The 23639-nt window shown below is 38.0% G+C and overlaps 1 protein-coding gene across 2 annotated transcripts in view; it reads left to right on the forward strand.

Annotated features, from left to right (window-relative positions):
• SNCA (synuclein alpha) overlaps window positions 1-23639 on the forward strand; it is a 978223-nt gene that overhangs the window by 603924 nt on the left and 350660 nt on the right. The gene's annotated exons all lie outside the window — the stretch shown is intronic.

Below are 23639 nucleotides of genomic sequence, written 5' to 3' on the forward strand. Positions count from 1 at the left end.
TTGTTTCCTTTTATTATAAAGCTTGCTGACATTATGGTTCCACCATGTGGCTTGGCACTGCACTTTTTCTTACTGTGTCCAGCTGCAGCTATGCAGCTGTTTACATGCCTATATAGTATGTTGGTGTACGTTCCAGAAATATTCAGTGGATTTAACTGGATTTGGTGGGGATTTAAAGATTGCCAAAGTATCATTTAGGAGTAAGTAGTGTGCCTTAAAGAAATTTCTTAAAGTACCTTGGGAGGAATGGATCTTTGGTTTCAAGTTCATCCCTGTCCATATTCAAGCACAGTTTGGTTCTATGAATCAAAAACAGAAAATTTACCCCAGGACTGTCCCCCTGTACAACTAATGGACAGAGGCAGCCCCAAAATATTTTATCCCATTGACATGTCCACTCAAATTATCTATTGTATGATCCCAGTTATTGTCATTAGTAATATATAATTATAGCTGCGGTGGTGCAGCGGTAGCATTGTTGCCTCACAGCAAGAGGTTCTCCCATTTGATTCTCGGCTAGAGCGCCTTCTGTGTGTAGTCGGCATGTCCTCCCCGTGGTCGAGTGGCTGGTGTTCGAAAGACATGCCTGAATGGGCGTACCTTCGTTGAAGGTTGGGCGTCGAGCTGGCACCTCGGCACCATAAAAAATCTACTGCCAAACATTAGCGGACCAGAGTTCCGCTGTTGTGACCCCTAACCGGGAAAAGCCGAAAGAAGAAAAAGATCAAGCATAGGATGGATAAGAGCAACCTCTAATCAAATGGGATAGGCTAATGCTAGCTTACTACTTATCAATTAACCTATATATATATATATATATATATATATATATATATATATATATATATATATATATATATATATATATATATATATATATATAGATATGGGTCTACTTTGGAAGCTCGAAGTTTCAAAACTTCAGGCTTCACATGGTCAAGACCATAAGACTGAAGTTTTGAAAGATCGAAATTTCAATAAAAAAAACAATTTTTTTTTTTACATTTATGCAGGGGGGCAAGCTCCCCTGCACCCCTCACATCCCCTGCTAATTAAATATACCAACTCTGAAAGTGAACTACAGTGAAGAGAATGGTAAATATCCCATTCCACACTGTATGGCAATCTCCATTTAAACCGTTTGAAGTTTCAAAACTTCGATCTTGTGCTCTCGAGTTTTGAAACTTCAAGTTTCCAAAGTGTGTGTGCACACATGTGTATATAAAAATGCACTTGTAAGTTATTATTTTTATTATTATTTAGACTATTATTAAGTATTTATTTATTTTCATTTGTTTTGTGTGTGTGTGTGTGTGTGTGTGTGTGTGTGTGTGTGTGTGTGTGTGTGTGTGTGTGTGTATGTTTGTGTATATATAGATATATATATATATATATATATATATATATATATATATATATATATATATATATATCGATAGATATAGATATATATATATGGATAAGAAGTCTGCCTGTTAGTCATATTGTTGAGACTCATTAACAGTTTGGAACATAATGATCACTGTGCCATGCTTTTGGCTACCATACAGTACTGCAAAACTAGCATCCAACAATTTCCTTTTTGAATGTTTTTCCAGACTTTCTGTGGACAATAGGACACCCAAGTTACTCCAAATCTGGCTTGCATAGTCTGATTTTGAATCTTGCTGTCAGTTTTCATAACGTTATCATGAGACTGCTGTGGTAGCATTATCGCCTCACAGTAAGACATTGTCCTGTTCGATTCTCAGCTAAAGCGTCTTCTGTATGGAGACATGCATGAATGGGCGCACCTTCGTTGAAGGTTGTTCGTCAGAGCTGGCAACTCGGCACGTAAAAATCTACTGCCAATCATTAGCGGACTGGTGTTCCACTGTGGCGACCCCTAACTGTGAAAAGCCAAAAAGACACAACATCATGAGACTGCCTACTCCTCTCATACAGTAGTTGTGCTACTGATAAATAACACTGGACATATTTTCTAATTCATTTTATTTTAGGTATGTTGCACATTTAGTCCTTATTGGTATACATTTCCATCAGTTTTGTATCCAAAAACAAGCTGTGTTTGCTTTTCAGGCCAAAACAATAAGATCTCTGTAGTATTTTTCTTCATAGAGAAAGCCAATGCTGTCCACTGCTAGCTTAGGCAGAAAATAGTTTGAATTACATTTTAAAATTCTAATGAAATTGTCTTAAATACTCACACACACACACACACGCACACACACACACACACACACACACACACACACACACACACACACGCACACACACACACACACACACACGCACTGCATTATAGTTGAAAATCCTTCAGGAGCTCCAGATATTCATTACTCTGAATGAGGACAAAATGCATCTTCTTCAGCTTGTTGTTTGCAGGATCAGTAAATAGTGTTCATTTAGATAACAGTTACCCTGCTTGATTCACATTTTGTTTGCCATTACATTTAGTATGTCATATAAATGTTATAAATGGCTAAGCATTTATTTCCTACATGTTGTCAGACATGGTAACAGAGTCATTATAGAAATAAATGAACTGATTCATATTCAATGTACTTCTGGTATTACATCAGGCTGCACACATTACATTAGAAGTAGTCAAGATATTTAATAAATCAATACAAATGAGCTCTGATTCCTTGTTCCAAAATATCAGCTGCCATCATGCTTTCTGAATCAGCAGATTTTCCTTTTTGAGGAGAATCTTTACATGCGTAAAACAATCTGCTATAATTTGTAGGGAGTGAATGCAGGCACATCTGAAACACCAACCATACAGTTTGCTAAAGAATGTGTGTGCACAAAGTAAATCTCTACAATCTTCTGTTGCATTTCTAGCTCTCTTCAAGCTAAAATAATTTTCAGCAGTCTGCAAAATATGTAAAATTATTCAGAAAGTACATTTTTAGTATTCCATTACTTAGTTTTACAGATAACTTCTAAACTGAAATTTTGAACATGCTTAATTTTTTTTTTACATTGTATCTGTCAGGGGAAGGGAATATGCTGCTACAGATAATGTAAAACTTCAGCCTTAGTATGCAAAATGAGCTTTAGTCTGGGATTCAGAAAGGTTAATTGTGATGTAGAAGACTTATCTTGGAATTTTTCTGTATCACAGATATTGTGATTATTATACCAGGTTCCCATGATGGTTTTAAACTCACAGCTATTGTGATTATTAGCCTAGAGTCTCCCGTGATGGTTTTAAACTCACAGCTATTGTGATTATTAGACCAGAGTATCCCATGATGGCTTTAAACTCATGGGGTCTTTAGCATGAAGAGTGACCTCACTGGTGAACTTGCATACTAATGCTACAGTCCATGGAAGAGGCACAGCACCCACCCACACCTATTTACCTCATTCTTCACCTGTGTTCTGCACAATCCTTTCTCTTCCTCTCTACTAATGCTGTATTGATCTTTTGCCATATTCCTTTTTTCTGAATTGTATTCTATTGTATCTAATCAATGTAATATCGATTTGCCATTCTTCTAACTTCATATTATTTTACTATTGTAACTCATTAGTGTAATTGATCAATATATTTGGAGATTTTCTTCCCAGACTACCACTGGAAAAGAGCTTGTTTTCCCAGATGGACCACCCAGTAAGCAAAAACAAGACATATTATATACATAAATAAAGGTTCCTCATGAAGTCAAATCTGTTTATGAGTGCATACTTTATTAAATATATAAACTAAACCTATATAAGGTTCACTACAATAATAATATAGTCTAGTACATAAAGACCTTCTAAAAAAGTGCTTCTCTTTCTGACCCTCTGATAGGATTTGTAAAGGCCATTTATGTGATTTAAAGTGCTTAGATGTGCACAAATGCAATACAGTGACATTCAGAGATGAGTGCTTGTCTCCATTAACACCTCATTGACATCTGCTAGTCATGTTCCAGACTCCTTGCACCTGGGGTGAATGCTTCCTTTATACAACCCCCTCCCCCACTCAATCTATACCTGTGTCTGTGTTTGACTGCTGGATGTCCTCACTACAGGGATTTGATAGAGAATTGTGAGTGTGTGTGTGTGTGTGTGTGTGTGTGTGTGTGTGTGTGTGTGTGTGTGTGTGTGTGTGTCTGTAGTATAGTATGCATACTTTGATGTTTCAGATTTTGTAACTAGTTAGGAAGATATGTTCTGGTGATTAATATGAATTACAGTTATTAAATAAGACAGACTGGCCTGGTCTGTCTAAATACATGTTAAGGTTTGAGGCTTAGTAAGAAATTTTGACTGAAACATAGAGCAATTACATAAATGAATGAACAAATGTGATTTTATGTACCTTTATTCTTTGTTGCAAGTAGCAGCATTGTGAAGAGTGGGTAAAGATAGATGAAGACTGCCGGCCTAGTCAGATAGAATTTTGCAGATAATTCTGTCATTTGTAAATATGAATGTAAACTACAGGCTTGTTGTCTTAAATGTAAGGAAATACTGTTACTTGGGGAACTGGAAATAAATGTGACAACATTGCACTCTACTGACCAAAGTAAAGCATGTGGTGATCCTTTGATGTAGACAGTGGTGCCGAGGGGTCTAGATGAAGAAATTCTTTCTATTGTTTTAACCAAGAGTAAAATTGCTGGATTTAAACATGCAAATGTATTTTTATTGCTCTGCTCCTGACCAGCTGCAAGATAACAAAAGGGAGATGTTAAGAATGTAAATGCAGTTTCCGTTAGCCTGGGAACCCAGGGAAGTGTGAAGAATGATGTAATGTGTAGCCTGGGGACCCCAGAAAAGTGTGAAGAATATTGCAATGTAAATCAGAACTGTAATTTCAATTTAAACAGAGCAAACCAGAGAGGATTAAGCATTTTTATCTTGACCATCCAACTCATCAGCACTCTGCCTGTTTTCATATGTAAGTTATCTTAGACTTGTGTTTTCTTTTAGAAATATCCAGAAACTAGAAAGATTAGACTAAGTCTTTTTCTGTGATGTCAGAACTGTACTACTGAATTATTTTAAGTATTTCTTTGTGATCTCGGAACTCTTGACTAGCACTGTGTAATAAGAAGTATTGTCTTGTGTTGTTATTATTTATTATTAAATATTTTAAAACCTTTCAGCTGTGGCTGTTTTGCATAGAGATAGTTTAAGCTCTAGAGTACATTGCATATTTATAGTGATTACTGTAGAAGTCACTCCAAATAAGCCTTGACTGTTTAGTCACACTTACCATTTGGATAATAATATTGTACAGTAATAACTGGACACCCTTTTAAGGGCCTTTGAATAGCTGATAAATATTAGCTGGGTGGTGGCAGGCAGTACTACTGTATAGTCTGGGTAATAGGGGCACAGCTGGTGAACCTGTGCCAGCCTTTCCCTGGAGTGTCAGTGTGGTTGTATAAACTCTTATCTCAAAGTGTGTGTGTGTCAGCTACTTGGTCAGGTACATGAAACACTGGTTGAATAGAGAGGGTGCTGGAGGTTTTAGCTTGCCCAGCTAGGCTGATATCTGGACCCTATAGCTGTGCCAGTGGGGAGTCTTACTGGGGACCTGGAAAGCAAGGGAGCGACCAGCCCTGGACTGACTGTGATCTCTGTGTGCTCTTAAGGGAAATTGCTCTTTGCTGTGCACATTTGTTATCCTTTCCTCCTATATGAGATGCCCCTCACTGGTGTTAGTGGTGAGGATTGAGGCTCCTTGATTGCTGGGCCAGGGCACATGCATCACAAGCATAACAACCTAGTGTAATACCTAGCATGTTCTCCTCCTAAACCCTGGAGCTCTGGACCTTGCCATCTAGTGCAATACCTAGCACGTCCACCTCCTAAAACCCTGGAGCTCTGAAAACTATGACTCTTACTATTGTTAGAAGTTTAGAAAATGATGAATGAAAAATCTCACCCAGATGGCTAGAAAAAATTGTATTACAGGCAAAACAGACCTGACTTTAAAAATCTGCATTAAGTAAAATTAAACTGACATCAAAACATATCTAAACAATGGAAGCTACATATTCCAACCAAAACCTCACTATGATCCTACAAGAACTCCTAAAATAATGCCATAGAATTACCAGAGACCACTAAAATGTTAATTATTTCAGGACATAAGTAAATTACCACATCTGTAATCAAACCACAGTCACCTGAGCCACAGTCAGGGCTTCATCCCTCTATGCCAATGAAGTGACTTGTTATTGTTATTTTCTTGCATATAAACCTGGCTATAACATGTTGTACAGGCAGCACAAAGATTACATTCTGAAATAAAAAAATGGCAGCAAAAATATGTTAATATCCACAAAACCTAATCATAACAATTTTCAGAGGTGCATAATGAGATTTGTTGTGCAACTTTCAAAGCTGCAGTACACATGGCTATCTCTACTGGGCAGTGCAAACATTGATTTCACATCTTTGCAAACTGTAATACATTTTGTGGGGACACACATACAACAAAGATGTGACAAGCTGAAAGGTCTCACAGCTTTTAAAGCTGACACCAAAGACCTCCCCAGGATTTTTAATAGTGTACTCCAGCTTCCAAAATATAAACTACAAAGTATAGACTTCCACATAGTACAGTTTACTTTCTGGACAGCATAATATTTAATTAGGGGAAAAAACAGAAAAAAAAATACTCATTTGGCTAAAAATGTAATAAAGCAATAAAACAATAAAATATCAACATGGTAAACATGTCAGAGGTTTTAAATATAAATTCCAGTGCAGGCATTTGCACAAAACAAATAAATAAATAAATAAATTGTAAAAAAAATGTACTGTAGTGTATGTGGTATATACTCTGATGGTCTGTTACACTGTTGAAGGTTACAAAATAGTTTGTGCTCATACACTTTTTTCTGCACCTAGTTTTGCAGTAGAGTAGTGAAAACTCTATGAAATACGAAGGATTATGATAAGGTCTCTCCAATCCTTGCAGTGTTCTCAACATGGTTGTCAAAAGTCATTTGTCAAATCTCACTCTGCTCTACTCTAGAAGTCAATTTCTTGACATCCACATCTCAAGCACATAACAAGGTGTTTATGCTTGAAGACAATTATAATCCTGCGTATTTTTTTTCTGATTTTCAGAGTGTACTCAAAGCAGTCTCTATATTTCATTTATCATACAGCTGAGCCCACTTAATCCATATGTAGCTCAACAGCCATTTGCATATTTGTACTCCTACACCTACCAAATAAAAAACTCAGTTTAGATATATACATTAAGGAGAAATAAATGGTTGAATTACTTGTTTTTATTCCACTAATTTAGATGATTTATTTGTCATGATTATTTCCAAGACTATGATCTTTTCATATCCGCATTTAATTCTTAAATAATACAGGAATATTGAGATGAGTACTTAAGCCAGAATATGACAGATCTGGGCCAGCTTTTCCCTTTTGATTGGTAAAAAATTGCAGTGATTAAAATTAATTTTTCTTCAGACAGTGCTAAGAATATCTGAAGATAGTATTAAAAAATCTACAGACTGTAGTAATTGGATCTCTAATTATTTTTATTCAAAGTAGCTGAAAATTTTCCAAATAGATTAAAAATGTACTTTTTAAAAAGTAAGGCTGTTTCTGTGTGTGTGTGTGTGTGTGTGTGTGTGTGTGTGTGTGTGTGTGTGTGTGTGTGTGTGTGTGTGTGTGTGTTTGCATTGATGTCTACCAGAAAATACGAAGTATTCTTGTTCAGCAAAAATTGAGATATGAAGATTATGAATATGCATTTTGTGATCTTAGGATTTTAGGCAAGATCCAAGCACAGCCACCATGTTGGGGTGAGTGGCCCCATAATCCTTTCTACTAATATTATCATTTATGAGTTCACTTTTACTTACAGGAAAGAAAAAAGTGTATGGTGTTTGCATAACAATAAAAAGAAAAGGAAAAACTCAGATATTCATTATATCTCCTTTATTTGACAAATTTGGAGAAAAGCATCATTTTAAAAGTTACAGTCCTCAGATTTATACATGTTATATTCTTAAGTGTAAAGGGATGACTTGGTTCTTAAATGTGTCTGTGTACTGTTTGTATAATATTTTTGCTAGATCATGGCTTGAAAAAGTATGTATTTTACTTGTTTATCCTTTGTTAACCTGGTTAATCTCAATGGACTAGTAGCCTCTTTTCAGAGGAGACCTGAGGTGGTATTAATACTACCAGTGTAAATTTTGCCAGGTCATCTGGGAACTTCCTCTACTATTTTCAAGAGCTGCTGTGGGATCTTTTACATCTACCTAAGCTACCACAAACTCAAGCATATGGGATCTCAATTTAATGTCTCAACTGAAAGATAACAGAAATCTTTGATAAAATCTGCTACAAAAATATTGAACTTTAGGGCCAGACTCTAAAAGAGTTGTTCTCGGTGTAAGTCTGTCCTTATTCTGAAAGACTTGCTCTCGGTGTAAGTGACCTACTTTAGTATAAGGCCTAAGGCCTATCTATAAGCAGAATTACACCAAGGGCCAGATTCCAAAATAACTGTTCTCAGCCTGCTTTCAGTGTAAGTGGTCACTTATACTGAGAGCAAGACTTTTAGAATTGGGCCCTTAGCCTCTGATCACTAAAAAATCCTACCTTCAGTGTGAGTTAAAATATTTTCTAAAAGGGAGAAGACACCCTTCCTGCAAAATCAGAAATGATTTCCAAATATGATGCATTTCACATATCACCTATGGCTGTGTTCCTCAGTAGTCTTCATTCAAATTAAAGTTCATAGGTAATGTCACTGCCTTATTTTGCTCACCACGAAGCAGATCACAATTGAGAATTAAAGACAGTCACTTTGTGAATATTGCATCAGATCAAATAAAGAATGTGATTTACAGCTCTGCATAGCATTTTTTTTTTAAACTTGTACAATAAGAGAGAGAGAGACAGAGAGAGACAGAGATATATATAGAGAGAGAGAGATCCAGAAAGAGAAAGAGAGAGACAGAAGCAGTTAACAGCATACCAGTTAGCTATAAGTTTTAGCTTTACATATGATGAGCTGGACCCCTGGTGGAGAGACACTACATAGATAAGATCCTATGTTTCCTGTAATTTACAGGAGTTGTGCCATGAGGAGATGCTACAAAGACAAAGTTGTGCCATGTGGAGATGCTACACAGACAAGATCCTGTAAGTTACAGGAATAATGCTATGTTTAAATATGCAGATGAACTAGACTGTGTAATACATCTGCCTACTCAATCGTGTCATTATTATTTCAAGGACTTTGCATCCAGCAGAACTAACCACAATGTGTATTTTACTGGTTGAACTTGTGATTTATTTTATAAGGACAAAATCAAACAGCATTATAATAAAAGAATCAGAAAGCAGAATAGATGAAGAGACAACAAAGTTTTAACCATTTCTTTTCTGATGAATAATACCAAAACTGCAACATTAGTGTATCTACAGTATTTATATCTCGGATATACAACATACATTTTCAGAGTTGTAGCTTCATATTTCTGTGAGGGTGTTTATTTATTTAAGTTTGTTAACCAGGTGGATGAGCTGATTAAAGGACTCTTTTCAATTATCACCAGGACCTAAATAGCAATGACAATTGCACAAAAATACCTTATTTACATTGTGAGAGTACATACAATATATACAATGACAAGACAGCAAACTAAAATTGTAAGATAATCAAAAAATTAACAATAAGCATAGATGTCTGCATTTTACTCATATTTAATGTAATACAACAGCAAACTAAAAACATCTTGATAAAACTCGGAGACAATCATTAGTGAAAAGATACAAAACTCTTCTCATAAATGTGGAGAGAAGGGAATGTTATAAATATGTATAACAGAGAATGTCATAAGTAACCTTTGTCAGCTACGCATATGCATTTTGAATGGGCAAATATGTAACGTTTAAGTATCTTCCTGAATTGTGTGAATTTGTTTATTTATTTTTATTCTGCAGGTAATGAATTCCAGGTGGTAGGAAATATTTTAGAGCATTTTCTTCACTTATAGTTAGATGGCTGGGGTGTATGTCAAGCTTCAGGGCCTTCTGAATTGTGAGTAATCAGTGGTAGGGGTGAGAAAGAAGGCCTGTGTTTATGAGGAGGAAGATTCATGTAGTATCTTTAAAGTAAAAACAGATCTTTCAGTAACAGGTAACATGTTAGCTTTTTGATCTGAGGTGGTTTTGGCCTAGGTAAATTAACCTTAGCATTTTGTTTTCAGTTCTCTGAAGAAAAGATCTGCTTTGAGTAGAATTATCAACTATTACTAGTAGTATATATTTCAATCAGGAAAATAATACATTAAGGGCTATTGCTTTTCTTGCTTCAGGAGTTAAAAGCTTGGACTGTTGAGCTAGCTGAAAACGTTTTAAGACTTCATTACAGTAAAAGAGTTTTATCAAAAATAATCTCTAGATAAATTGTTTTGTTTAAAAAATTAAATATAGCACTGCTAACATCTTTCATTACAGGTGAAAGGACATTATGGAGATTTTTTGCTGTACCAACTGCATACCATTGGCTTTTTTGAGAGTTAATAGCTGTATTGTTAAATGATAGCAAAATCCATATGATTCTGGAATTTTCTTGTAATTTGTTGTGTCAAGCAGTGTTTGCTAGCATTATGTATACTGGGTCTATATTGAATTAGTGAATGCTTAGGAAAGCGAATGCTAATTCATCGACCCCTCGAATGCTAATTCATCGACCCTTTTTAACCAAAAGATTACAATCATGAACACCAGGAATAATGATTTTTTTCACAGGGCAAAAAATCGCTGGTCCGGTTTCAGGACTTCGCCATTTCCTCCACTGTGGTGCGATCTCGGAGTTGGTATATTTAAGTATGGTGGGTGTGGGGGAGAAGCCCCCCACATTATATAATGTTTGAAGGGTTTTTTTTGTTTTGTTTTTTGTGTACCAGCGATTTTTGTCCCTGGGAAAAAAAATCACTGTTCCAGGTGTTCAAGATGTTAAGCTTTCGCTTAAAAATGGTTGATGAATTAGCCTTCACTTTTCTAAGCGTTCGCTGATTCAGTATAGACTCTGTATATTTGCATCAACATATAGAATCACATAAAGGTGATATAAGTCTGATGAAAGATCATTAATTAATAAATACAGAAAAGAAAAAAGACATAGGCCACCCTTAAGGTATTTCTTTGCAGTGGCAGAGAAGGAACTGCCAAAAGAGACAGTAAAGGACTTGTTGGATAGGTACTTTTTTAACCAGGAGCACACATTCTCAGAGGATGTACAAGGACTGAGCTTTGCAATATATCATTATATATATTTTTTAATATTTTCTTTACCTGGGTATTATATTTCAAAAGAAAGACATCTAAGATGCATAGTTTAATTTCAAATGCAATTGTATGCATTTCCATCAGGTATTTATCCAGAATATCTTTATTTAGTAGCCACATACTATTTGTGCAAATGTCAACCACAGTTCATAGGTTCATAGTTTAGTACTAAGCTAACTGCCCTTGCAAGCCATTCTAAGCCTAGCCAATTATCCCTTGTGAGACTCAAACCCTGCAGCTTGTGTTTGTAAGGCAAATGCCTTAGCCATTAAGCCACCCTCCCACATCAGGATGTGAAAACTTTAGAATAATGTGAGGCTGTATAAAGATGTCAAGGAAATGAGTAATTCAAATCTTTCAGTCTTATTCAAAAGTTGTTGTATAGTAGCTGATCATATCTGTATTCTTTTTCTATACTGTGTTACAAAATATCATAGTCCTCTAGCACAAGATGCATTAAAACTAGCAACAAAAAGGCAGTATCAGATTCCTGAGAACAGCAGGTAGCAATGCAGCCATGGTAATATAATTTTATTACATACAAAGTACTTTCAGTACTTGTAGAAAATCAGTTAACATAGATACTCACACTTTGAAAATACCCAGACTTTTAATGTCTTTGGTATCAGACATATGGTTTTGCAAATAAATTGCACAACAAGAATTATACCACCTTCATCTTTATTATCGAGTGAACATTTTGTTCTACATTGATATAAAAGCTCCAGGCCATATATAATTCAATAGCTTCAACAAGTCATCTAAACTACAAGACAAGAGCAGTACTCCAAAGGCTGTGTGCAGAGGGATTCTCCTACAGGTCCTGAAGTCCCAAGTGCTGGAAAACAACTGTCTCAAAGCCAAGGACTCGAGTGCTTTGTAGCTTATGTAGGCTGTTGCTTGTTCTTTAAACTGAATATGAGTTCAGACAGGCAGCTATTGGTTGGGAGCAGGAGGGATGTTTATGATTAGGGAGAGTGAAGGGGACTAGGCAGCAGCAGTGAGTTTTAGGTTTAGGAAGCAGAAAGTGAGTTTTAGAGTTAAGAAGGGGGTGCAGTTTTAAGTTTAGGGAGCAAGAAGGGAGATTTAGGGTTACGGAGTGATCATGGAATTTAAGTTTTGGAAGGGGTTTGGAGTTTTTGGTTTAGAGAATGTGAAGGGAGTTTTAGGGTTAGGGAGCAATTGGGAAATTTAGGCTTAGGGAGGGAAGCTGGATTTTTTAAGTTTAGGGAGTGGAAAGGGAGATCTAGGGTTAAAGAGTGATTGTGGAATGTAGGTTTAGGGAAAGAATTTGGGGTTTTAGGTTTAGCAAGTGGGAACGGAGTTTTAGGGTTAGGCGGCATGGAAGGAGTTACTTTAAGGGTCAGGGAGCAGGAGAGGAGTTTTAGGACTGGAGTTATGGTTCTGGTAGGGCTTTGGGAGCTAAGTAGTTGTGGGAGATCAAGACAATGGAAATTCAAGCACTTGCATATTCAAAGGTGTGGCAGTCAGCAAGTATATAGCAAGCACATATGACATGAGCACTTGTAGTAATCCCATGCATAAGCCAACAACTTGCAAACTTCTGGAAACTCTTAATAATAAAAACAAGAAACAAGGAGAACAGGCATACCAATGTGAAGTGTGTGAGCTGGATATTTACCTCATAAATATTAACGCATAATGCATTAGCTATTCATAACATTTGAAAACACAGGACATAATCATCCCCTTTATGAATATATTTATATGTGTACAGTATAATTTATTTCATAGCTTCATAGATAATTGCGAGGCTAATGACCACAGGGTCGCCTTTTTAAGCCTAGCCATGTTTTCCAAATGCATCTGACAAATTCTGATACCCCAGGGTTATTCTGAGGGGTATATTTAGGTTTGGGCATGGGTGCTCATGCATTTATAGGCTGCCTGTGTCTACTAGGAGTCAGTTTCCAATTCCCCATCAATGGCTCAAGTTACTGTTGCATTGGATTATAAAAGAACTCTGCTTCACTTGAATGGAAGCCTATTCAAAAGAAGATGTAGTCTGTGAGACACATACTTATCTGTCCAACATGTCCTGTTTATGTTGCAGATGAGGTTTAGGTCCCTACATCAGGTAATCCTGATGCAGTTTGTTTTGTGGATATGCAGCAGTTACATCAGAGCAGGATCAAAGGATGCTTTTAGGTCAAGAGTTGATCACCTCTCAGCAATCTGTAGGAGACTGAGTCAGGGATAGGGCTTTGAAGCAGTCCATGTAAGACATATTGTTTAGACCATGTGTTATTTTTGTGAGGAACCTCTGTGGATACTCCCTTTGCTACATATGCTTGGACAAGTACATACCATGGGGGCATGCTACTCGGTGAATAGTCTGATAAGGGCTGAGAGCAATGACATCCTTGGTTCTAGATGCCATATGCATGTTTATAAGTTGTGCAATATACAATAGTTTCCTTACTACCTTAGACGCATGATGGTTAAACAGCAGGATACCATCTTCATGTGTTCCCAAATCTCTGCCCACTAGGTCTATTCATAGAGATGCATTATCAGTTTGTTAGTTTCCTGGGATAGCAGTCCTCCCAAAGGATGCTATTATGCATTTCTTGGCATTGAGGTTTAGACCGTGGCCCTGTCAACAGTTATTAATCTGTGTCAGGCCTTCTTGTTGGACATTTGTGTCATTGTGGGATTCTTTGACTATGGCTAGTTTGCAATCATCCGCAAACCTGGTCAACCAGAGGCCCTTGACATCGGCCTTGACCTCATAGAATATATGCCAAAAAAGGAGCAACCTTAGCACCAAGCCCTGTGGGCTATGCTAGTAAATGGCCTCTTTGTACAGGTAGGCACCCCATCCTAACTTTTTGGGTCCTGTCTATGAGCCAAGTGGTTATCCAGTGAGTGACATATGGGTTTATGCATAATTTCTTGAGTTTGACTGCAATGCCTGAGTTGAGTATTGTGTCAAATACTTTGGTCAGGTCAGGGCATACAATATGCAGCATTTTGCCCTCGTCTGCTACTTTAGTGTCCTTTTTGATGAAGTCTACCAGGATGAGTAAACCTGACCTGCCCTTGACAAAACCATACTGGGTTAGCTGCAGTGTCTGAAGGTTTTCTATGTCATTGTTTATCATCTCCAAGACTTCACATCTGAGACTAGTCAGACTTATGGGTCTTTAGTTAAGTTGGTCCATAGATGGCCCACCCTTTTGTAGAGTGATGGCAGTTGAAGTCCTCCATCAACTTGGCATGAAGCCTGTCTGAAGACTGTGGTTAAATAGTGATTTTAATGGTTCTGATAGGTTGTATTTCAAGAGCTTCTTGTTTAGATTGATGAAGTTTTTTACCTTGTTAAGTAGTGCACTTTCTAATTTTTGCCATGATTTATTTTCATTTTGTTATACAACCTAATGATGCTGGGATTCCACAGGGGTGGCTTGTTTTGTGAGTTTGTCCTGTGCTATTACGGATAGGTACAGCTATCTCTATGTAGTCCTAGACCCGATTGTGCAGAGTTTCTATGAAAAATTCCACATAAGCAGCAGTGTTCTCAGGATCTGGAAGGGATTGAAATTTTACCTTGGTGTCACTTAATACTAGGAAGTTTGCCTTAGAATAATTCCTAAAAGTTTCAAGGTTAACTGGGATCCTGGGTTTTATTTTTATTTCAAAAGAGACAGCTTTTTGTTCAGATTTGACCACTGAAGACATTACACTCAGGGATATGCAATGTTCTACCATGTTTCTGAGGACCAGGTCATTGATGTCCCTTTGTGGGTGTACAAACCAGCTGTTTTAGAGTATCCATGTTTACAAAGTCAATGAAGGTCTGGGCCTGCATGTTTGGGTTCATGTTAGATTCCCAGTTTATAGTTGGGTAGTTAAAGTAACCCATGAATATGGTGCTGGGTTGAATAGGAAGTGCCTTCAGTATGTTTAAGTAAGTATTATGGGTTTCCTGGGTAATAGAGGTTGACCAATACATTGCAAGGATAAGGTATGGGATTTTGCCTGTTGTGATCCAGATATGTTGATTAGATTGGAGGTGTGTTTGTCTTTGATGTAAATTGTGATGCCTCAGCCTTTTGTTCCTTCCTGATCTGCAACTGGTCTAAATGTGTGTAGGATATTATAGCCCTGAACTGCTGGATGCTCTCTGTGGATTTAAGCCATATCTCAGCAACTACACAGATATCCACCTTCTTCAGGGTGAGGAGAGCTTGCAGGGAGTGAAGTTTCTTGTTTAGACTCCTGGCATTGAGCAGTAACACCTTTTGATTTTTTTTTGCATTGATTTTGCTATGTTGGAAGGTTTATTAGTTTAGTAATGCCTAAGAAAGGCACTATGAGGTGGGTAACATTTTAGCCAATATTCAAAAATCTAGAGGAGCCAAGTTCAGACCCACCCTGGCAAAGCTACATGGTCTGTCAACCATATACTTCCAGGATGACAGATATTGTATACCCTTCAAATGACACTAACAGCTAAAACAATTATTAAATTCAATTATCTTCTGTCCACATTGTGTTATAATCCTTGGAAAAGGTAGAATAATGCTCAGTGCTAGGCTCTTACAATCCTGGGACATATAGTCCAAAAGCCCCATCATGTCTCTCTTCATATCGTCCTGGGAGGTATAGCTCAGTTCAGTTACATCCACATTGACTATAACTGAGCCATACAGGTACTTGTGGTTCAACAGCCTGGGTGTGTGCATGATATGGTGCATCCAGGTTCCTGATAGGCAACTGACTGTGACCCTCTCCATACACAGTATTGTAAGTGGTATATCAGTGTGTCTCACAATGGAGTTTCCTATAACCAAAATATTGTGTTGTGTGGTGCTTTGTTTTATGGGCTTACAGGTTTAGACACCATGGGATATGGCTATATATGCTGTTGTGAGTGTTGTTTAGGTAGTGTGCTTTTGAGTTTTCTGAGGAAACCTATTGTAAGTGCAATGTCTGGGTGGCCTTTGGGAATTAGGAAGATCACATTTAAGAGCCCATCAGCATATGTGGGTCTATGTGTCTGGTCAATACTATATGCAATGCATGCATCATGTGTATTTCTTTTTTTTTTTCGTTTTTTTTTTTTTTTTTGTAAATTTTTATTAAATTTTCAGATATAAATGTTGACATATATTATACATAACCAACTTAAACATCAAAAGGTCAAACAAACAGAAAACTATATACAATGCCCATAACAGTAATATTGTCTTTCTTATAATTACATTTTGTCTAGTAATCTTTTAAGTTTCAACCAAGAAATTTTTTTATGTGTCATTTTAGTAGATTTGAACATTACAGTTTGTAATTCCCTATCACATACCATTTTGGCTAATGAAATAAATTTAGTGAATAAGAGGATGCCTTTTGATTTCCAGTTTATCGTGATTACTTTTCTTGCAATTGCAAGCAATGACCAAAGAAGATGTATTTGTATTTTAGGAATATATGTAGGTATCGGGGCATTATACAGCAACAATGAATCTGAAACTTCACATCTGTCTGACCACAATGCCTTTAAAAAGTTTTTAAACTCTAACCAAAAGGGAATTAGGTTTTTGCATTTGATAAACATATGTTTCCAATCTGCACATAATGTCTCCTCACACCTCCAACATTTAGTAATACCATTTTTTGAGATTATTGAAATTTTATGTGGGGGTGATAAAACTTCTATGTATAAATTTACAAGTGAAAATTTTCCAAAAAGGGGCTGAGGTAGTATGATTGATTGATTTAAGTATTAACATTTTTTCATTTTCTGAAAAACTAGATTTATTAATTTTTCTATATAGTTCCATAGAGAGTCTATAAGCCATGGTGGTACAACGGTAGCATTATTGCCTCATAGCAAGAGGTTCTCCTGTTCGATTCTTGGCTGGAGTGCCTTCTGTGTGGTGTTTGCATATCCTCCCCAAGGTCAAGTGGCCTCCGAAAGACATGCGTGAATGGGCATGCCTTTTCTGAAAGTTGGGCATCGGGCTGGCAACTCGGCACCATAAAAATCTCCTGCCAATCATTAGCAGACCTGAGTTCTGCTGTGGTGACCCCTAACTGGGAAAAGACGAAAAGACAAACAAGCAGTTCCATAGAGAGTCTTCTGCTACTGGTAAATCTAATCTTAGGGTTTTATATATTTTTGATATTGAAAAGCTGTTATTACTACTCAATGTGTGCAGTTCACTTAAGAGTATAAATATTTGGGGTAACGATGTTATATTAGTCATTTGATGTATTTTAAATTCATTAACTATATATTCTCTAAAAATCTGTATGTTTAACCAGTTATTTTGGTTTTTATTGTATCTTGCCATAAGTAAATTTGGTTCCTGTATGTTTTTGTTAGACAAAAACTGATGCCAGAAAATTAGACCATTTTCTTTCATGTCATTTATTTTAGCTATATTAAAGGAATCAAGGCAAGACTTTGTGTAAGCTATAGGGAACAATAAAAAATTAAAACCTTTCGTCCTGTATGTTTTATTTATTATTTTTTTTTTAATTATAAATCTAACAAATGTGGAGTACCAGTTTTACCTGTATTGTAGATAAAATCTTTTATCACTAGAAAAGTTTTTATGTTTTCTGGAAATAAACTTTTTATATATGAAAGTCGATGTTAGCAAATAAAATGTTCATATGCAGCTTTTTCCAATTTGAAATGCAATTAGGATTTAGCCACTGGCATATTACTCTATAGATTACTGAATCTGCATAAAGCTCAATTTGGGAATGATATTCCTCCATTATCCCAGTCTTTATAATGCCAAGAATAAGCAATTCTTGGTTTCTGAGGAAACCATAAGAACGTAATCATCATATTATTTAGTTTTTTTTTTGTTTGTTTTTTTTTTGTGGGTGAAACTATTAATGTTTGAAAAAGGAATAGAATTTTAGGCAAGATGATAATTTTTAATAATACTAGTCTTTCTGCTGTCATAAAAAACATTTTGTTCCACCTAACAAAATGTTCATTAATTATGGACACTAAATTTTTATAGTCTATGTTTATGGTTTCATTCCAAGTTGGCTTTATTACCACTCCAAGGTATCTGAGTGAATCATTTGACCAATTGAATTCACCATGGCTTTTCATAGCTTCATAGGTTCATAGGTTCATACTAGGCTATCTGCCCTGGGGCAATTCTAAGCCTAGCCCGATTCTGTATGGCTTACACCAGCCCTTGATTTGAGTATACTGTGCCCTTTTTAAGGTTTAGTTTACTGTGCCTCTGTCTAATAGTGACACGGGAGTAATCCCTGGGACAAACCTACGATCCTCCATCCACCTATCAAGATTCTTCTTGAAGAGATTCAGTGAGGTGCTCTGCCTCACATGAACTGGAATTCTATTCCAGAGCGAAGGGAGCCTCTGGGTTATGAACCTGTCCCTCCAGCAAGTTCTATTTATTTCTGTGCTGAGGTTCAAGTCCCTTGAGCATGTGGCTCTAAGGGATTTAGATTTACTGAGGTGGAGCATGTCCATTAATTCTGGATTTGACATAGCTTTGTATGTCAGGCATAGATCGCCTCGAAGTAGGCAGTATGCAACTGAGTAGAGCTGGAATTTTTTTAACCGAGCAGCATATGGCATCTGTTTGAGACCCTTGATCCTCTTGGTAAGATACTTTTGGGGTCTTCCTAATTGCTGCAGGTGTCGGGTAAGGTACATCCCGAAAGGGGCATTGTATTCTATGATGGGCCTGATGAGGGATGAATAAAGGGGCACGATTACCTCTCTTGATCTAGATGTGAAACCCTTTGTGATGAGGTGGGCTAAGTAGAAGGTCTTTCTAACCACTTTGGCAATGTGGTTTTCAAAGGAGAGACTGCTATCAACCTGGGTCCCCAGGTCCCTAATAACTTTCTCTGTACTTAATGGGTTACCGCCTATGTGGTAATTTGTGGGCACATTGTTTTTGCCAATGGGTATGACTATACATTTTTTGGCATTTAGCTTTAAACCATGGAGCTGGCACCAGTTATCTGTCTCTGTGAGACCTTTTTGAAGGATTTTTGTGTCAGCTGGAGAGTTGATTATGGCGCCCAGTTTGCAGTCATCTGCAAACTTGGGGAGCCATAGTCCTCCCACGTTTGTCTGTACCTCGGAAAAGTATATACCGAACAAGAGTGGTCCCAGGACAGAACCCTGTGGGATGCCACTTGTGACCGGTTTCAAGTCTGACATAGCTCCAGCAACTCTCACTCTGTGGGTTCTGTCTTTGAGCCAGTTTGCGACCCATCTTGTGACATAGGGGTTTATATTTAAGCTGGATAGCTTATCTATGATGCCCGATTGGGGTATTGTGTCAAATGCTTTTGCAAGGTCCAGATAGGCTGTGTGGACTACCTTCCCTTCATCTATGGCTTTGGTGACTGTTTCGAAGAAGTCAACCAGGTTCAAAAGGCAGGATCTGCCCTTGACAAAGCCGAACTTGGTAGGATCTAGTGTCTGTAGGTCCCCAATGTCTTTGTTTATGAGCTCCATGATGATTCTATCCATAGCCTTGCAGACTAAGCTAGTCAGGCTTATGGGGCGATAGTTTCCAGGGTCCGTAGAGGCTCCACCTTTGCGGAGTGGGACCACCGTTGCTGTACGCCATTTTGTGGGCACATATCCTATAGTGAAGCTGAGATTGTATAGCTGTTTTATTTGAGGGATTAGTTCCTCTTGGAGTTCATGTAGGACGCAACCTGGGATGCCATCTGGTCCCATGGAAGCAGTGTTTTTTGCTTTGGAGAGGGCAGCCTTCACCTGAGCATCAGAGATGTTTGGGAGGCAGCCCTCTGCCGGGATAGATACTTGCTCTTCTGGGGGGGAGGGGGTGGAGAAGTTTGCACTGAACCTGTCTGCCAGGATATTGGTGATGTCTGTGGGTTCAGTGTATTTTTGTCATTTAGAATCAACTCAGAACAAGTCTGGGAGTTGCATCCCAGGTTTCTAACATAACTGAAAAAAGCCTTATGATTGTCTTTTGTGTCCTGTGCAATTTTTCTCGAAGCTGGCCTTGGAGGATTTTATGAGGGATCGTAATTTTTTGCTAGTACTGATCAGAGATGCCTTCCCTATTAGGGATTTTGCTCTATCATGTAGTAGCTTCCTCCTTCTGTTGTACAGTTTATTTATGGCAGGGGTCCACCAGACTGGATGCCTGCCTTTGGATGATTGGGTCTTGGTTTTGTTTGGGATAGCATGATCCATGCATTCCTGGAGATGTCCGTAGAATGCGTTTATATAGGATTCTGCAGTTTGGGCCGTAGTTTCCACTGGCCCTGGGGCCTTGAAGGATTCCACTTTGGTTTTGAGAAGTGAGAAGTTCGCTTTTGAGAAGTTTTTCACTGTGGTTTTCTGGGCTGGGGTGGGGTCGGGATGTGGACATCCAGTGAAATTAATTTATGGTCTGATCTTACCAATGAGGGATATAATTCTGGTGTGGAGCATAGAGTCCCCATGTTGGTAATGATCAGGTCTAGTATGTTGTCCCCTCTTGTGGGAGTGGTGACTAGTTGTTCCATAGCATTTGAGTTTATAATTTCCAGGAACCTTTGGGCTAAGGTGCTGGGGCTTGAGTAGTGCTCCCAGTCAATGTTTGGGTAGTTGAAGTCACCCAATATAATGGTGTTTGGAGAGATCTTCATGTTCTCCAATGTTTTCAGGAAAGCCAAGTGGGATTCCTGACTTTGAGAGGATGGTCTGTAGGATGCTATAAACTGTAAAGCAGTCTTGCCCACTGTTAGTTGCACATGGATGGTCTCCGATACTTCGTGCAATGCCACTAACCTGGAGATGTGGATATCCTTGATAAATATGGAAACTCCCCCTCCTTTTGTGGTTCGGTCTGGGTTTTGGGGCCGAAAAGCATGATATGAGGTATAGCCTGGTAGTGCTGGGGTGCTCTCTGGAGCCTTGAACCAGGTTTCTGTCACTGCACAGATATCGATGTTCTCCATACTGAGGAGAGCTTCGAGTGCGTGCATCTTGAGGTTAAGACTTCTGGCGTTTAGCAGCATTACCCTTAGTTTCTTGTTCCTTGTGCTGTCTATGGGGGTAGGTTTGACTTTTGAGCCTTGCCTAAAAAAGGCACTATGGGGGTGGTAAGAGCCTTTGCCAATATCCAAAAGCCCAGTGGTGACAGGTGCAAGCCGTCCCTAGTGAAGCAACATGGCTTGTCGAGCATGTCATCCCAGGCTGACAGACACTGGATCCCCTTTGAATGACACCAAAATTTTAGCCAATTGTTAAAATCTATCATTTTGTCTTTGTATTGTGGCATCATTCTAGGTGAGGGTAAGATGCTTCTCAAGGTCAGGGTCATACCAGCCTGGGCTACATGATCAGAGAGCTCCTCTATGTCTCTTTTCATGTAGTCCAGGGAGGTACATCTCAGGTCATTCACACCAGCATGTACAATGACTGAGTCATATTTGTATTTGCTTTGGAGTGACCTGAGTGCTTGCGTTATGTGGCGGATCCTAGCACCCGACAGGCAGCTCACCGTGACCTTGTCTTTATTCAGCCTGGTTAGCGGGACATCAGTGTGTCTGACAATAGAGCCACCTATTACAAGAGTATCAGGTGTGTTATTCAGCCTTAAGGGCTGTGGCTGCTTGGCACACTGACTTTGTGGGTTATGTGTTGTGTGTGTTTTGTTTTGAGGTAGCGTTTGCTTGGGTGTCTGCTTTGGAGATCTCTGTTGCTTAGGTAGATTTTTATTTAGAGCCTCCGAGTATGTTATTGTGTATTTATGTGTTTGGTTCGCTGATGTGATGGGACTATGTGATACTGGAATTGTGTTGTGTGAGGTTACCTTCTCCTCCTGACTGGTTACACCAGTTTTGAGATGAGAAAGCTCAGCCTCCAGTTTGGCTAAAATAGTTGCATCTCTCACATATATTTGAACCTGTTTGGAGGAGGAGAGGGTTGTCCGTGTACATGAGACAGTTGTAACATTGCCTCAAAATTCCCAGATTCACCAGCTGGACTGGAGAGGAAACCATTGACTGACCTTTGGACATGCTAGAGTAATATAGGGAAACTGAATTTAAGACGGACCAATAGAGGACAGGGTAATCATAGAGAGTATAAGAGTAAGTAGTGCTTATGGTTTAATAGTGCTAACTTGTAGGATTACTTAATTGGACCAGTGAAGGGCCTTAGAATGAGAATATGGTGTTTAAATTGAGAGATAGAGCAGTTCTAAGGGAAAAAGTGAAGAGCAGACTTTGTGGAGCCAGGAATAGTTTAAACCCAATTAGGCGGCGCTGCCCGCTGTTGCGCTATGCACAGAAACGTGCAAAACTGCGCAAAAGAGGGTTTTAAGAGAGGAAGATGAAGGAGTTTTGGAATTGACCCAAAATGGCCAATAAAACTACAGTTTCAAGTCAGTAACCACTCCCACAGGGGCAGGCAGGCTGCTCAATGTTTTTCACTGCCACTGATCAACAGAGAGACTTCCCTTTAGCCCAAGCAAAAAATGGCCTCACAGAAACTTACAAACAGTTCAAGAACAGCAAGCCTGTAACTGAACTTTTTTAAATCTCAGAAAAGTGGGGAAAAAGCAAGATTTTATTTTGTTTTTTTTTTTTTTTTTTCAGAGATAGCAGAGGTTCACAAGTATCAACAAGTTATAACAGTGCAGTAAATGACCCCACACAAGAGTACTAGGCCAAAGACAGATGAAATGCAAGTTTTGAGAAAAAAACGATTTTAAAAATAAGTGCAAACAGGAAATTCAGTAAACAGCTCTAGGTTGTGAAGGAGTTTTGGAATTGACCCAAAATGGCCAATAAAACTACAGTTTCAAGTCAGTAACCACTCCCACAGGGGCAGGCAGGCTGTTCAATGTTTTTCACTGCCACTGATCAACAGAGAGACTTCCCTTTAGCCCAAGCAAAAAATGGCCTCAGAGAAACTTACAAACAGTTCAAGAACAGCAAGCCTGTAACTGAACTTTTTTAAATCTCCGCAAAGTGGGAAAAAAGCAAGATTTTTTTTTTGTTTTTTTGTTTTTTCAGAGATAGCAGAGGTTCACAAGTATCAAGAAGTTATAACAGTGCAGTAAATGACCCCACACAAGAGTGCTAGGCCAAAGACAGATGAAATGCAAGTTTTGAGAAAAAAACGATTTTAAAAATAAGTGCAAACAGGAAATTCAGTAAACAGCTGTACATTATCTATTTTTTTATTTAGAATTAAGGTTTCAGGTTTTTTGTGATTAAAATTCATGTCTGAATTTTTTTCAAAAATTTGGAGGGCCTTTTAATATGGTAAATTGAGGAATTTACGTCTCCAATTGTTAATAAAATATCATCAGCAAACAGCTGCATTTTGGAATTATAATCTGAAT

The sequence above is a fragment of the Protopterus annectens genome, chromosome 2.part0 (genome assembly GCF_019279795.1).
Source record: "Protopterus annectens isolate FY-2018-M chromosome 2.part0, PAN1.0, whole genome shotgun sequence".
NCBI lineage: Eukaryota > Metazoa > Chordata > Ceratodontiformes > Protopteridae > Protopterus > Protopterus annectens.